The sequence below is a fragment of the Cynocephalus volans genome, chromosome 1 (assembly GCF_027409185.1).
Source record: "Cynocephalus volans isolate mCynVol1 chromosome 1, mCynVol1.pri, whole genome shotgun sequence".
NCBI classification, from domain to species: domain Eukaryota; kingdom Metazoa; phylum Chordata; class Mammalia; order Dermoptera; family Cynocephalidae; genus Cynocephalus; species Cynocephalus volans.
Genome location: NC_084460.1, coordinates 118,835,185 through 118,852,616, shown reverse-complemented (window position 1 = coordinate 118,852,616; position 17,432 = coordinate 118,835,185). Strand labels below are relative to the sequence as shown.

Here is a 17,432-nt window from a genome sequence, read left to right as displayed (position 1 = left end):
AGACCAGGCTCTTCCCTCCTCGGGAAGCATTCGTAATTGGGGAGAGCGGAGCACAGGGAAAGAGGCAAATTACAATACCAAGACGTAAGACCAACATGGGGAAACCGTAGAGGAAAAGCCTGGGCCAGGTCTCAAGAAATGCAGTCCAGAGCTGGACTTTTTGCTTTTGGCAAAAAGGTAAAGGGAATCAGTCGAGGGCGGGGCCTGTGACAGCTGCGGTCGCTTCAGCTCTTTGCGGGTAAAAACTTGAGAAGAGGCTGTCTTAAAACGCGCTCTGTAGAGCCTCCGCAATTCCTCAGGTACGGTTGCTACAAGCCCTCGCGGACTGTGAGGGAAGTGCGGGGCGGAGACGGTGTGAGGGTCCGGCGACGCGGCTGGGCCCGCGGGCTGTCGGAGGCGGGGACGCGGAGCCACGCCCCCAAGGGCGGGCCAGGCGCACGAGGCGCGGGCGGGGCCGCAGGCGGAAGGGCACGGGAGGAGGTGACGCAGTAAGTGAGCGCCGGCGTCACAGCAGCGGCTCCAGAGGAAGCTTGGCGGCCGCGGCCTCTGGGAGCGGGCTGGACACCTCCTCGCTGGCGGGGCTTCCCTTAGCGCTGGCGAAGGCGGGGCCGCAGTCCCGACGGCCGCAGCGTATGGGCCGGCGGCGGGACAGGTGCCAGGAGCGAGGGACGTAGGTAAGCGGGAGCACGGGCGTCCAGTCGGCCGAATGACTGACGGACCGATAGCCTGACGGGGCTGGCTGGCCATTCCCGCGCCAGGGCGCGCCAGCTCAGCGCCCCGGCCCGGAGGCCTCGAGCCCTGCCCTCCCCCACGCCCCGAGCCGGAGGCAGCAGTTTCTCCCCCGCACAGTGTGCCTTTCTGGTGGCGGGGAGGGAATTCGTCCCGAGGGACCGCTGCCCTCCGCTCTCTCTCCAGCCTCATCTGTGCAACGCAGGCACCGAGAAAGCTAGCGCCCCCGGCCGCTCCTCCTGAAGCTGGGAAAGCTTTGCGGGGAAGAGCTGCTGTTAGAGGCCCTCCAGCTCCTGCAGTCTTGGAGGCAAGGATTTTTATTTCTTCGGACAGTTTTGCCTCCTGCCTTGCTTCCTTCCCGCACACTCCTGGGACCCTTTCCTAGTGAAAGGTTATGACACCATTGAACATGAGGATTTTTTCCGTTCTGTGTTACCGCGTTTGGTAATATTTCTAATCTCATGCTAGACACTTTGACCTTTTTCACTGCATGTAAAGTGGGGTTTTCTTATACCTACATAAATTAGTTAGGAGAATTAAATGAAATGAAGAAAGCAGAACGTTAGTCATGAAATGTTTTGGGAATCTAGTTAAAGTCGGTTTAAGAATATCCAGGACACTTACATGTAGGTTCCTAATTATTTTTGCCCAGAATAACTAAGCTTGGTATGGAGAAGACTGCCAGAAGAAATGCCAGGCTCTTGTGTAGTCAGAAGCTAACTGCAGTCTGTGCTTTGGGTGGGTAGCATCAGGAAGAAACCAGATTCTCCTAGTCACCCAGATGTCTTGTGCTTACTGATAAAAACATTATGGGTTTGTGAGGGATGACAAATCAATTTTGTTTGCCTAGTGGGCCCTTTCTAGGAGGAAAGCTGGGAGGGGCTTCATTTCACATCTTGACCCACTTTAGAAGGAATCCTTTGCACATGTTTCTCAGGACCCCCCACTTTGCCTCTAAAACATTTCATGTTAATTGAAAATGTGTAGAGAATAAGTGCAGGAACTCGAACTCTTTGTGTCAGGACATTACAATTCTAAGTAAATTTGAGGATATACCTTTCGCTGTATTGGAGATAATATTCACCACTTCTGTAGTTTAATGGACCCCAAGTTAGACAGGTGTTTGGGGAGGAGGAAAGGGAAATGCAGTCAGTGATTGCACCTGTTCTTACCTTTGCTTGGTCAGGCAAATTAAGTATGCTTTACTTTCTTCAGTGGGGCATGATGATGGCTGCTGTGCAGAATATAGCTAAGTGCAATCTTCAGTTCCTTTGACCCAGAATTGTCAATTTGGAATTCTAAGTTGTGAATACAGAGGGGACCTTGAGGGTCATTTAATCCAGTAGTTCCAAAGCTTAGCTGGGCATTAGAATCAATTGGAGAATTAAAATAACCCCCAGATGCCTGGGCCCTACCTCAGTTGGTCTGAAGTAGGACCTGGGTACTGGTGTTTTTAAAAAGGCTTTTCTGGTGATGCTCATGGTTTGGAAACAGATGTAGATGGGGTTTCACATTTTAGTTTATAAACAGGCTCAGAGAGATGAAGTAAGTGTCTGCCCAGTTAGTCTGCTGCCTTCTTAATTTTTATCTCTTTCTCTTCCTCTTCCTTTACTTAATAAGTAACCTTACTTAAATCAATACTAGTATTTAAGGTTTTATAGTGCCTTAAGCCCAGAAAGAAAAAAAAGGCCTTTAAGTTAGTAACTCTGTGTAATTCTGTTTTTGTAGTTTCCTAAGCAGTTAGATTCCTTAATGCTTGTCGATGGAAGTAGTATATGTTACGCAAAAATTTCTTAATAAATGTTGCTTAGGTTTGTTTGTTGGAAGAATTATGTAAAGATTGTATCACTTTGTAAATCAATTTCTGGTAGGGTTTTATGCTAAACCTTTAAAAACTATGGAAAAATTCCAATTTAAGAATATTTTGCTTTTGTTTTGGCTTATAAACTCAGTGCTCTATAGACAGGCTTTTTTCCCTCCCTCTTCCATCCTGGTATTCATGACGACTTACTTTGTATCATTAGCTGTATTAGTCTGTTTCTGTTGCTTATAACAGAAATACCTGAAACTGGGTAATCTGTACAGAAACAATATTTATTGCCTATAGTTTCAGAGGCTGGGAAGTCCAAAGTCCAGGGAACACATCTGGTGAGGGCCTTCTTTGGTGTGGTGACTTTACAACGCAGGGTGTCACATGTGAAAAGGCAGGGAGGGAGGGAGGGAAAGGGGGAGAGAGAGAGAGAGAGGGAGAGAGGAAAGAGGAGAGAGAGAACTCATCATCTCACGTGCTCTCCTTTTAAAGCCCTCAGAACCATGCCCATGACTACCATTAAACTATAAATGGTTAATACATTTACTATGGCATGGTCCTCACAATTTAATCACCTCTTCAAGGCCCACCCTTCAACTACCGTAGTAGGATTTCCCACCTTCTTAAAACTGTCAGTGGAGATTAAGCTTCAGTGAGTTTGAGGGGGTGAACATCCAATCCATAGCATTAGCCAGCTTCCTGTGGAGCTCAGTTTGAGAATTGGGTTCCATGATTCTCTAATTGCCTTATAAACATCTGATTTAACCAGAGCCTCTTGGCATTTGCTTTATTAAGCATGTCCTTGAATTATTAGTCCCTTTTTCTTTTTTTGGTTAAATTGTACTGTATCACCGATTTAAAGAATTTGGTAGACACCAAGAAAGGATCAACTGGTAAGGTGGTCTCAGTGCTTCTTACTCTTTATGGTGAAACCCTTGTGATTTCTTTTTTTCTTTTTTGGTAATATTTCCATAATTATTAAGGTAAGTAAGTCTTTGGGCAGAGTTAAATATTCTCATTCTTTGATAGCCTTTTCTTTCTTTTTTTTTTTTTCGTGACCGGCACTCAGCCAGTGAGTGCACCGGTCAGTCCTATATAGGATCCGAACCCGCGGCGGGAGCGTCGCCGCGCTCCCAGCGCAGCACTCTACCAAGTGTGCCACGGGCTCGGCCCGATAGCCTTTTCATTGCTTCAGTAGTTCCTATTCTGGGTTAGTAATAGAGCCAGAAGTGGACCCTACATCACAGATCCTCTAAAGGCAGATGCTGAATTATTTTCTTTCTATAAATGACCATGTTTATAGCATGTTGACTTCCTGTAATCAGATGACAAAGGGCATTCTAAATTCCCTAATTAAATAATGCATACTAGCACATAGTCTGTAAATTAGAATCTGGGGAGGAGATATCTGATGTGTCTGAGGTGAAACACCAAGTAGCTGAGTCTCTAAATTTGTTTTGTGTCTGAAATACCTTAATTCTGAAGTTTTAAAAATTGATGTTGAATTTCAGATTCTCACAGAGCAGACTTTTCAAGAAGAGGTATTTAGGAAGGATAGGTATAAACCCAGGGTCACAATTTCAATCTAAACTGTTATTACAGATTTAACATTGAAACAAAGGCAGGGGTAGGGGGTAGTAACAACTTGACCCAGTGAAAAGTGAAGTTTAGAAGTCACTTGCTGGTCTTTGAGGCAGTCTTCTGTCTCTGTAAGGACTCGAGACCAAAATTGGATACTTGATCCACTCTATATCTGGTGGCTGAATGTGATGAAAGTATCATAATTAGGTAGGTAGCACAAATGTGCAGTCTGCAGTTCCCAGTCTTGATCTTTTTTATGTTTCCTTCATGCCCTCTGAGGCCAACAGGAAATTTAAAAAATTCTTATTTCCTACTACTACAAACTCATTTATTCTGTCTCATTTTTCTAGGGTGGGTAACCCTGTCCGAACTGCTATTCTTATTACTGTCATCTTACCTCTAGGAGAAATAACTTTTTTATAGTGATGCTTGAATTAACCTGTACAGTGGCTTCACTGCAAACTTTCACCCAAATATTGGGCCCCTTAAGGATTGTTTAGGCTAGGCTAAGGGCTGTCCTAAGGTCAGTGAGTGTCTAACAAGAGTTGAAAGCCTACTTTTCTTTCCCTTGAGTGTGTGTTTTGTCTTTGAAGGAATGCTGGTATTTGGTGAACCTGAACACAACAACATCATGGCTGGGAATGAATATAGGGGCTGAAATGTAGAGGGCCCCCATGTGGAGGTTGCTTTTAATTTTAATTACATGTGCCCTAAGCACATGCTTGGAAGTTTTCAATTTTAAGGTGTACTAGCTGGACTGTTTTATTGGAGAACCTTTGATAGCAGTATCTTTTCTCTAGGGCCAATTAGATTCCCCCAAAACAAATCTTCATGTCTCCTGTTTGGAGAGTATAAGCCAGGCTGCCAGCAGTCTGGTAGCTAAATTGAGGGAAAGGCTAGAGGTCTTAGCATTTGGTATGTAAACACTCATGCTCATTTAACTCAGCTATTTTCAATATGATACCCTCATTCTCAACTGGATCAGTTGAGATGTTTTCTTGTCTGGGAATCCTTTGTTTTACCCTGTAGAGCTGTGCTGTCCAATATGGTAGCCACTAGCCACATGTAGCAATTTAAATTTAAATAATTAAAATTAAATAAACTAGACTTAGTTTCTCAGTTGCACTAGACACATTTCAAGTGCTCAATAGCCACATTTGTCCAAAGGCTAGCATATTGGACAGGGCAGATATAGGCTATTTCTGTCTTTGCAGAAGTTTTACTGGAAAGTGCTGTTCTAGTCTAGAATAAGGACAGGCTTCTGCAAGGGTGGGGGAGGCACAGTTGGCTGGTTTTGTGGAGTGTGGAAGGATATCTAAGTCGTTTGGCCAGTCCTTTTGTTTTAGCCCTCTGTTCACACCGCTGGGTAGAACTCTGTTGCTAGTTCTTGACCTGTTTTGAGGTACTGTTGTTTGGATTGCTTTCCTCACTTGCAAGCTTGAGATATAACTTCCTTAGATCTTTAAGTCAGTCTGCATTCCAACTTCCAAAATATTTTTGCTGCTGTTCTCTTCCATTTTGTATACATATATATTTTTTAAAACCCTGTACATTTCACTATATGTAAATTATATATATATATTTTGTAAAGAATATCTTTTAAAAAAAAGATAAAACCTTCTTATTTAAAAAAAAAATTTTTTTTTGGTAGTTGGCCAGTACCAGGATCTAAACCCTTGACCTTGGTGTTATAACACCGCACTCTAACCAACTGAGCTATATTTTCAAGATTTTGATCAAAAGGTACAAAGTTTCAGTTAGACAGGAGGAGTAAGTTTTAGTGATCTATTGCACTGCATGGTGATCACAGTTAATAGTAATGTATATTTCAAAATTGCTAAAAGAATAGATTTTTAATGTTCTTACCACAAAAAAATAAGTTGGTGAGATGATGGATATGTTAATTAGCTTGATTGAATCTTTTTACAATGTATACATAGATCAAAACATCCTATTGTACCCTATAAATATACATAATTATTACTTGCCAATTAAAAATAAATTAATTTAAAAAATTCTTTATTATCTTAATGGGGTTTTAGGAAGGAGTAATAATGAAATGTGACTGTTCAATCTGGAGTCTTTATCCACAAGTACTCCATCACCATTTACACACATACAAGCATCTCCATTTTAAAAAAACAAAAAAAAATCAAGGGTTCGGATCCCTGTACTGGCCAGCTGCCAGAAATAAATTGGAAAAAAAAAAAGTCTGCCCTGTCTCTCTCATCTTTATTCAAGCTTCTTGAGCAGTTTTATTTATCACCTTCTTTACTCCATCTTGGTTTTTGTCCTTTTCATTCTAATCTCTTGAAAGTGTCTGAGAATCCAGTGGACACTTTTTTTAAAGAAAATTTAAGCGCATTTTATTTCCTTCATAAATTAAAACGTCTACCATTACTACAATGACCCAATGTTTTCGGTTTTAAAGCATACTGAGTTTTACTCCAGTTCTTGTGCTAGTATCAGTTTCTAAACAACATTAATTGGCTTTTGTACATATTCTGAGATATTACATCTTTTACAAATATGAAGATACATTCTGACTACCATATTTTTTGGAACCAGTATATAGTTAATCTTTGATTGAAAAATTCTCATCACTTAGAGCATGGTGCTGATAACACCAAGGTCTAGGATTCAATCCCCAAGGTCAAACAGGTGGTATAAGGCAAGAGCCAGTGTGAAGCTGATTTATGGATACCAAGATACAGTTTCAGAGGCTGAGAAGTCCAAAGTCCAGGGAATACATTTGGTGAGGGCCTTGTTGGTGGCAACTCTGCACAATGACAGGGTCTCACATGATGGATGGCAGGGCAAGAGAGAGCCCAATGAAGACTTCTAATCCTTATCTCGCATGACTTCTCTACAGCCTTTGATGCACCGTTTCTCTCCTAGAAACTCTGTAGCTTTCCTTATACCACATTTACCTGATTTTCCACCTTATCTCCCTGATCATTCCTTTTCACTTTCTTTTACCAGGTAGTCTTCTTCCTTTGCCTCACTCTTACATACAGGAGTTCCTCAGGACACTGCCCTAGGGTGCATTCTCTTTTACCTTTTACACATTCTCTCCAGGTGATCTTATTTTCTTTTATTTTTATTTTGGTGACAAAACAAGTCTTAATACATTTAAAAAGGTTAAGATTATAGAAAATATGTTCTATGACCACAATAACAGAAGGAAATGTAGAAAATTCAAAAATGTGTGGAAATTAAACAGCACTCTCCTCAATAAACAGTGGGTAAAAAGAAAAATCATAGGGCAATTAGAGAGTACTGCAAGATAAAAATCAAAAGTGCCACATATCAAAATTTATAAGATGCAGGGCTCATGCAGTGCTTAGAGGAAAATTTATACTTGTAAACACCTGTATTAGAAATAAGAAAAATCTCAAATCAGTAATGTAAACTTCTACCTTCAGAATTCTGGTCAAGATGGAGGAGTAGATGGTCCCCAGCGTCACTCTCTCCCACAAATCAATTAATTTACAATTATAAAAATGTAACAATAACCAAGCTGGGGATGCTGGAGCTCAGGGGAAGAGGAGGAGAGACCTATGGAGTTCATGAAGGCAGGAGAAACCATGATGAGAGAAAGAAAAAACTGCTTGGAGTGTTTTCGGACATGGCCACTTTAAGGCTGGAGCTGTTGAGTGCATGAAACAGGAGCCAGCAAAAACCACAGCTGTGCTCTTCAGATGGAGTTGCTTGGAGGCAGCAGGGGAGAAGAGGGCTTTGGTGGCCCCCAGGACATCAAGACCACTAATAGGATTCCCATGGACCCACGCAAGAGCAAGGAGTCAGAACAGCAGAAAAAGGAGAGCCATTCAGAAGCTGGTGAGTCATCACAAAGGACCAGTGCAGAGTCTGTCCCATGGGAAGTGTTTGGAGCATGGGCAGTGGGGGAGACGGGCCCACTGGGAGAACACTGGGATACAGCAAGGACAGCCAATCCACCCCCCAGTCAGTGCAGGACCTCTGAGAGGAGACTGGTCAGGAATACAGAATTGTATGGGGTGCAGTTTGATGAAAAAACTCAGGCCCAGATCAGTTTCTATACAACCCACATGCACCATGTCTCCAGAGAGCCAGAAGTACCATTAAGGTCAACCATTAAACCCTGAGCTGCAGAAAAAGCCTTCCTTAGTGAAACAGCAGCAAAGCAGCAATTTACCTCAACCACACAGCTCAAGTACTGGTTTCCACAGGAAGTTCCCCCATTTTAGAAATAAGCAAAGGACAAAAATATTAGTTCCGGCCGAGGCACACCACCAGTGCCTTGGGGCCTGCCAGGGGACCTGAGGCATGAAACCAGGGACTGGAGCCCCTGCCCCAAACCAGACACACTGCCAGTGCCTTGGGGCCGCCAGGGGACGTGAGGTATGGAGCCAGGGACTGGACCCCCCCCTGCCCAAAACCAGACACACCGCCAGCACCTTAGGGCCCCACCTGGGTCCCCAGGGTATGGAGCCCAGAGACCAGACCCACCCCCACCCTGCCCACAACCAGGTACACCGCCAGTGCCTTGGGGCCTTGCCTGGAGGCCCAGGGTATGGAGTGGGGACCTGACCCCCTGCCTACAAACAAGCACACTGCCAGTGCCTCGGGGCCCACCTGGGGGCTGGGAAAATGGAGCTGGGGACCGGATCCTCCCCCACCCACAACCAGGCACACTGCCAGTGCCTCAGGGCCTGCCCAGGGGCTCGGGGCGAGAATCTGGGGACCGGAACCCCCCACCCACAACCAGGCACACTGCCAGCGCTTTAGGGGCTTGGGGCATGATGCTGGGGACCAGACCCTCTGCCCACAACCAGGCACACCACCAGTGCCAAAGGAGCATGCCAAAAACATGAACTCCATGTGGGTGGCCCACCACAGTAACCACGGCTGCCGTGAAAGTGGCTATATGTCACAACCACTATGCAGTGGTCCGCTCACTACTGGAGTGCATTGATACAAGGAGAATCACCAGCAGAGACCAATGAAAAGAAGAGGATGTCCCTCTCCACAAAGCCCATTCCAGAGTGACAGAAGAAGCAGCTGCTCTATGACAATATTGGGGGATCTGAACACACCTGTCAGCATCATCTAGGCAACAAATCAACCGAGTAACAATTACTCTTTCAGAGGGAGAGAAGGAATCTAGGGTTATCAGTGGTGGAAGGGGAGAGGGAGAGGGGGATAGGGAGAGATTGGACAAGGATCATAAAGAATAAGTACAATTTGTAACAGTATACATACTAGTAATATTGATTTGATCCATATATGTCAACATTGAATCCCCAAAATATGTATAATCAATTATGATTCAATAAAAAAATCAATTAAAAAATAGCAAATAAACTTTTACCTTAAGAAAATAGAAAAAGAAGAGCAAACTAAATGAAAAGCAGATATAAATGGGAAATAACAAAGATGACAACAGAAATATATGATATAGGGAATAAAAAAAAGTAGAGAAAAATCAACAAAACCAAAGTTGATTCTTTAAAAAGATCAATAAAATTTGCAAACCTTTATCTAGACTGACCAAGAAAAACAGAAGAATGATATTACTAAAATCAGAGATAAGGCAGGGGCATTATCACATTGTCATTATGGTTTTTTGTGGTAGTAAGATTTAATTTTTTTCTCTTTCTCATTTGCATTTTTGTTGTACCAGTGGGTTTTGTTCTTTTTTGTGAAGTTATGGTAGTGATTATTGATTTTCAGATTCCAGATGCAGGACTCCCTTGAGGATTTCTTGTGGGGCTGGTTTTGTGGTGGTGAATTCCTGCAGTTTTTGTTTGTCTGGAAAATACACCATTTTCCCCTCATTCTGAAGTATAGCCTTGCTGGGTATGGTATTCTTAGCCGCCAGTTTTTTTTCTATTAGTATTTTGAATCTATCATCCCATTTTCTTTTGGCCTGTAGAGTTTCTGTTAGAAGTCTGTTGTTAGTCTGATTGGTGCTCCCTTATAGGTGACTTGATGGTTTTCTTTTGCTTTTTTTAAGACTCTCTCTTTGTCTTTGAGCTTTGCCAGTTTGACTATGATGTGTCTTGGAGACAATCTTTTTTGGGTTGCATCTTTTCGGGGATCTTTGAGCCTCCTGTCTGAAGGTGTGTCTCTTTCCCTATACCTGGGAAGTTTTCTTTTATTATTTCATAGAGTAGGTTTTCTATGCCTTTTCCTTTCTCCTCCCTTTCTGGGACACCCATGATTGGAATGTTTGTGTGCTTAAGGTTGTCTGCTAGATCCTTAGACTTTCTTAATTTTTTAAAATTCTTTTTTCCTTTTTTTTGTCTCCCTCGGTTATTTCGAAATGACTGTCTTCAAGATCCGAAATTCTTTCTTCTGCTTGTTCTAGCTTGCTGCTTAAGCTATTGGTTGTGTTTCTTATTTGGAGTGAATCTTTCAGTTCCGTTAATTCTGCTACATTCTTTTTTTAAGGTATTAATCTCTTTGTAAATTTCCTCCTTCATATCCTGAATTTTTTTTCTTGCTTATGTTGTCTGAGTCTTCTCATATCTTCATGAGTTTCCTTAAGATTGTTGCTCAGGGGCTGGCCCCGTGGCTCACTCGGGAGAGTGTGGTGCTGGTAGCACCGAGGCTGTGGGTTTGGATCCTATATAGGGATGGCCGGTGTGCTCACTGGCTGAGTGTGGTGCAGACAACACCAAGCCAAGGGTTGTGATCCCCTTACCGGTCAAAAAAAAAAAAAAGACTGTTGCTCAGAATTCCATTTCAGTCCTTTCAAGGGTTTCCTGCTCTATAGGGTCTTGTATTTGAAAATTACTCTATTCTTTTGGTGGTGTCATATTTTCTTGGGTTTTTGTATTTCTGGTATCTCTACATTGATGTCTGGTCATCTGGTACAGCAGTTGCTTCTTCTACCAGTGTGGATTGGGCTTTGAGGAGAAAGATGTCCTCTTTTTCCAGTGCCTGCTGGCAACTCTCCTCGTGTCAGTGCAGTCTAGTGACCAGTGGGCCACCTGCACGGTGGTCGTGGCTACTGCTGTGGCATTGAGCTGCTTTTGCAGCAGCTGTGGCTGTGGTGGCTGTGGTGGGCCATCCATGCAGAAGTGGTGTTTTGGGCATGCTCTCTTGCCTGCTTCTGGGCAGAAGGGGCTGCCCTCAGTTCCTTCCTAGGACCCCAGGTGTTTTGTCTTGCCTGCTTCCAGGAAGAGAGGACTGCTGCCCTTGGCTCCTGTCTACTTCCTGTGGAGGAGGCTGCTGCCCTTGGCTCCTGCCTAGGACCCTGGGCATTGCTGTCTTACCTGCTTCTGGGTGGAGGGGGCTGCTGCTCTTGGCTCCTGCCTAGGAGTTTGGGTGTTGCTGTCTTGCCTCTGGGTGATCTTATTTTCTAAAGCTTTGGTTACTATAAACTGATGACTTACACAGGAATTCCCTTGGTGTCCTCTTTTCAGAGTTCCTGATCTGTATATTCAACAGTATGCATCAACTGGGATTTCTTACAGTCACCTCAAATTCAACATGTTGAAAACAAAAAGGCATAACCAGTGTAATCTGCCCCCCAATCTTTCTCCATTTGGGTTCTGTATAAATGATACCACTGTCTGCCCAGTAGCTCATTCCAGAACTCTTATCCCTCACATATAGGCTTTCCCCACATCCTGTCATTTCTGTATCCTGAGAAATCTCAAGATTGGTTCACTTTGCTGCATTCTCCCAGTTTCCTCCTTAATCCAAGCAGCTATCACATTGCCTACATTACCTATAGCCGGTAGGCTTCCTTTGCTGTGGTCTTCTCCCAGACATTCTTTACACTGCAGGTAGAATGATCTTTTCAGGGCTGGCCAGTTAGCTCAGTTGGTTAGAGTGTGGTGCTTAACACCAAGGTCCAAGGTTTGATCCCTGTACTAGCCAGCCCCCCCCCCCCGAAAAAAAAAATCCATTCAAGAATACAAGTTAGGTCTTATACTCCTGTTTGTCTTTCAGTGGCTTCATACTGCCCTTATTTTGAGTAGCAGTGTCATTAATGTAGTTTTTCTGTTCCTTGTCTACCTCTTCAGCTCCTCCTTTAAGAGATACTGAAGTTCTTTCGGTTCCTTGGAATACTATGTTCCCTCCCCTGGGCTTTTGTTTATCTCTTTCTTTTGCGTCGTAACTCTCATCCTTTGTCTCGGCTGAAAAATAATTTCTTCAGAGAGGTCTTCCCTGACCCTTTTGCCAGACATTCCTATAACACCCTAAATTTTGCCTTTTTTTTTTTATGTGTGTCACATTTGTTAATACTTATTCAAATGACTGTCCCACTATACTATAAATTGTTTGAAAGCTCAGTACCTTTGTATTACTAGAAACTCAAATATTTATTGAATTGAGATTTAATAGATGTTTGTATATTTTTACAAGTTCAGCATTATTGGTGATATAATCATCACCAAGACCATGTTAGATTAGTTTAACTTTTTAAGGTTGAGTCCCTGTGATTTTCTCTAATTTTGGTAGGATGTTTAAGAATTATGTGTTTTTCTTCCCTTCTTCAGTCAGTTTGTATGGACCTACAATTATGCAGCTTCGTTTTTGTTTGTGTGTAATAGAATAAGCATCTTATTACAGTAATCCCCCCTTATCCACAAGGGATAAGTTACAAGACACCCAGTGGATGCTTGAAACCACGTATAGTACCACCCTGTATATACACAAGTGGTCTTCAAAAAAATTCATAGAAAGATTTGTATTATCTTTTAATTCTATTTTTCTACAAACTTTTGAAGTACCCTCGTATATTACTGTTTTTTCCTGTACATGCATACCTGTGGAAAAATTTAATTTATAAATTTGGCACAGTAAGAGATTAACAACAACAATAATAAAATAGAACAACTATATCAATATGCCCGCATCACTGCTCTTGCACTTTGGGGCCATTATTAAGTAAAATAACGGTTACTTGAACACAGAGCTCCAGTACTGTGACAGTCAGTCTAATGACAGTCGATCTTATAACAGAGACAGCTAAGCAACTAATGGACAGGTAGTGTATACAGCACAGGTACAAAGGTATGATGCTTAACTTGGACAGGATGGAGTGGGACAGTGTAAAATTTCATCATGCTACTCAGAATTTAAAACTTATGAATCATTTTTCCTAGAATTTCCCACTTAATATTTGCAGTTTACCACGGGTAACTGAAATCATGGAAAGCTAAACCATAGTTAAGGGTGGGACTACTGTAATTAGATGGCTCACAGTGTTATTACCTTTAAGTATTATGAAAAGTAGGTTTCAAGTTTCTTTTTATATTGTTAGTATAGACAGTCCCCAACTTACAGTGGACTTAAGATTTTTCTCTTTACTGTGGTGCAAAAGTGATATGCATTCAGTAGAAACCATAGTGGGTACCCATACAACCATTCTGTTTTTCACTTTCAGTATAATATTTAATAAATTACATGAGATAGTTAACACTTTATTATAAAATAGGCTTTGTGTTAGATGATTTTTGGCCAACTGTAGACTAATGTAAGTGTTCTGAGCACATTTAAGTAGGCTGAACTAAACTATAATGTTTGGTCGGTTAAGGCGTATTAAATGCATTTTCCACTCATGGTGGGTTTATCTGATGTAACCCCATTTTAAGTCAAGGAGCATCTATATATCATAATGACAGTTTATTTGAATTACATTGTCTATTTCATACTAATAAGTTTTTATACTGATAAAGTAAAATACAGAACCCAAAACCAAAGGTTCCCAACTTTCTCAGTTCACAGCCCCCTTAATGTCTTTTTCACAGTGTGCCTAGTCCTGACAGTTTAATTTATTCTAGTTCTAAATAACTTAATAAGTGTTTATGCTCTAGCAACCTAATAGTTGTTTTAAAAATACATAAATTGAAAGACAAGGTAGTATTTTTATTTCATTTTTAAATAACCACAGTTATGTACTGTATACACTTGTTGAGCAGTCAAAATGTAATCATATTGGACACTGCCACCCATATTTCTTTTTATTTATTTTCTTAATTTAAACATTTTTTTTTTTTTTTTTAAAAGATGACCGGTAAGGGGATCTTAACCCTTGACTTGGTGTTGTCAGCACCACGCTCAGCCAGTGAGCGAACCGGCCATCCGTATATGGGATCCGAACCCGGGGCCTTGGCGCTATCAGCACCGCACTCTACCGAGTGAGCCACGGGCCGGCCCCTTAATTTAAACATTTTAAAAATTTTTATTTTTTATCCATATTTTTATTCCAAATTGATATTTGCATAGTATTTTTTTAATCACAGCAACCAACAAAAACTCAGCTTTGCAAAGATATGTTATCAAAAGGAACATAGTATGATCTTCATTGAAACTGAACTACCTTGAACTAGTAATTTATGGGATGTTTGACGGATGTGGAATATCACTTTTTCTCTCTTATTTACTTTTACTTCTTTTTCAAAGCACCTATCAAGCAATCTGTCTAGTTTAGAATATCCTGTATTGCCCTTGTGAATTTACTGCAGAACGCCAGGTTGTGCCTTGGGCACAGTTTGGCAACTGTGGCCCTAAACTATTTAATAGTTTGGTGTATTTCCTTTTAGACATTTTTTTCCCACATATTCAAACATATATATGTATTTTTCCTTTTAACAAAAATGGGCTTATACATATTGCTTAGCAACTTGATTTTTTTTTTTTTTCATTCAACATTGTATCATGGTAAAGATGGTAGATTTAATTCCATGCCAGCCTGAGAACTCCATTAAAACAGCTGGGGGTGGGGTGGGGGGGAGGGGGCAGTAGAGGAGTTGTTTTAAACCTCAAGATGACAAAGAGCGGGAGTGACGAGAATAACAACAAAATCCTGAGAGCTGAAAGTAGAAAAGACTAGTGGTAACCTATTAGCAGACTTGAGAAAGCTGAATCCTAAACAGCAGTGGAAAGAGCCAAGAAGTAGTCATGTTTGTGTTACTGAACCTTTAAAAATCTCAGGATTAGCTGTGTCATGTACTGTGGAAGTAGAGAGGTGAAGGTGGGACAAAAATAGGAGTTGTTTGAAAGTCTGTTTAAGAAAAATATTTCCAGATCTGACCTCCCTTTCCTCTCCCTATACACATGAACAGGGTAACTAGAGATTTATATCTGGAGTGGAGAAGGATTATTATCTGGACTCTGGACTGGGGGATATCATACATACTTGATAGTGCTTAATAAAGGGACAAAGTGGAAATTTATACATTGAAGGCAGAAACCTCTAGTCCACTTTCCCGACTTAGTTCCCAGAATCTTTCCCCTTTCTACCATTTCCTATTCACCAAAGGCAACCTCTTTCAAATCTTTGAGCTGTTCTTTTGGTATAAACAACATGTCTTTAAGTTACCTTTTTATGATGTTACTTTTGATTACCTGGTTTTAGGCTTTATCTGTTGACTAGAAGGTGAAGATTTAGTTCTCTTTCACATCTGCTCCTCTCTTCTGTATACTGTACATGCACATATTTACCTATCCTCCAATTCTGTCTTCCCAATATAGTGATGCCATAATTTTGGCTAGAATCAGTTCTCCACATGAGGACAGTATTGTCATTTTAAGTGAGACAGTTCTTCATTATCCTGTCTGTTACATGACATTTAGCATCCCTAGATCCCAGCACTAAATGTCAATACCAACCTGAATTCATTGTAACAACCAAGTATTTCCCAAACATTTCCAAATGTTGGTTTGGGGTGTGATGTAGAGTACCTGGTTGAGAACCAGTGGGTTAGATCAGTGTTTACCTTATTATGATTATGTAAATGGTAGTCATACCTAAGCTGTGTAGTATGTTATGATTTACAACCACTGTTTTTTCTTCTACAATTTTTATTGTTACTGAAACAATTGTCTTTATTTTTTGTTTAGTGTTCTCTGTACTTATTACTAATTTATCTTCAGTTTCTCTTCCAGTCGTGTGTACCTCCTGTCTTTGCATTCATACACTATAGATATTCTATCAGTTTCACATCCTTGGAGACATCTTTCCCAGAGCTTTCTGATCTCTTCCTTTTGGATTGGTGGCTCTCTAGGCCTAAGGCACAGTTGGCCATCCTGCATCTTTCTTTACTGTTACATTCAGTGTGCCCTTTGCTTGTCTCCTGTCTCTTGTTTTGGATCTCGTTTTCTGGATCCCATGTCATCTTTCTTGATTTACTCCCTTATTTTGTCAGAGATCCTCCTTCTGTGGCTCTCTGGGAAGGGTGCATGGTAGGTATGTATTTTGATGACTTACGTCTCTGAAGCCTTTCTCTGTCCTTGATCTTGATTGATAATTTGGCTGGGTCTAAATAAAGTTCTGTGTTGAAAATAATTTTCCCTCAGAACTTTGAAGGCATTATTCCATTTCCTTCTAGTTTCCAATCTTAAGTCCATTGCCATTCTTATTCTTGATACTTAATATATCTCTCCTTTTTTGTCACTCTTCCTAGAAGCTTGTAGAAAGTGTTTTTGCCCCCGTTGTTCTGATTGATATGCTTTGGTATGAGTGTTTTCATTCACTGTGCTGGTTTTTTGATAACTTTTTTCCATGTGCAACTTCATGTCCTTTAATTCTGGGAATTTTCTTGAATTATGTATTTGACACCTCCCTTCTGTACTTTGTCTTTTTCTGAAACTTAATTGGATATTTAATCTCCTGGTCCTGTTGTGAGGCGCTTGCACAGAGGAATCCAAGACCAACGTTGGTTTTATAGCTCTTCTAATAGTTGACAGCTCTTTTTGGTGTTACAGCTCTTTTTGATGTTACAGCACTTTATTGCTTGCAAGCAAGGAGAGCACTGGAAGTAAAGACTCCTAGATCAGTGTCTCCCAGAACAAAGGAAAAGACCCCCTTATATAGCTGAAATTCCCGCCCTTTTCCCTCCCAGGTTCCCATTCAGGGCCTCTTATGTAAATGAGGGACGCTGTCCTGCTAATTTGGACTGGCTGATTGGACACAGTCCGTTGGTCACTTTAGGGGCCTAATTTGCCTCTGGCCTCTGGGAGGTGTGAGACTGCTGTTATCTCATAGATAGCGGGCCCAGGAGGCAAGCAGGGTAAATGGCAGGGGCCAGAGTCTACAGTGGAGCATAGAGTGTCTAAAACAGTTTCTCAAGTGGAAAAGGGAAAGCTTAACAATTAGAAAATGCTTAGGGCTCCCTGCAACTGTCTGATCCTTTCCTTTTCTTATCTTTGTTATTTTTGGTCTATTATTTCGTGGTACTTTCTGGGAGATTTACTTAAAATTTTAAATATTTAAAAAAATTTTTTTTAAACTTTGAAATAACTTCAAACTTACAGAAAAATTTGCAAAGGTATTACAAAATTTTTGTACACACTTCACTTAGCTTTTCTC

At 41.4% G+C, this 17,432-nt stretch overlaps 1 protein-coding gene across 6 annotated transcripts in view; it reads left to right on the top strand.

The window, feature by feature from the left end:
* The first annotated feature begins 530 nt into the window (after nucleotides 1-530).
* Nucleotides 531-17,432, top strand: part of SENP5 (SUMO specific peptidase 5) — a 68,190-nt gene continuing 51,288 nt past the window's right edge. For all 6 annotated transcript variants that reach the window (XM_063107223.1, XM_063107208.1, XM_063107209.1 and 3 more), the window contains exon 1: nucleotides 531-674. The gene's annotated coding sequence lies outside the window, so the exon portion shown is untranslated. The remainder of the gene's footprint in view (nucleotides 675-17,432) is intronic.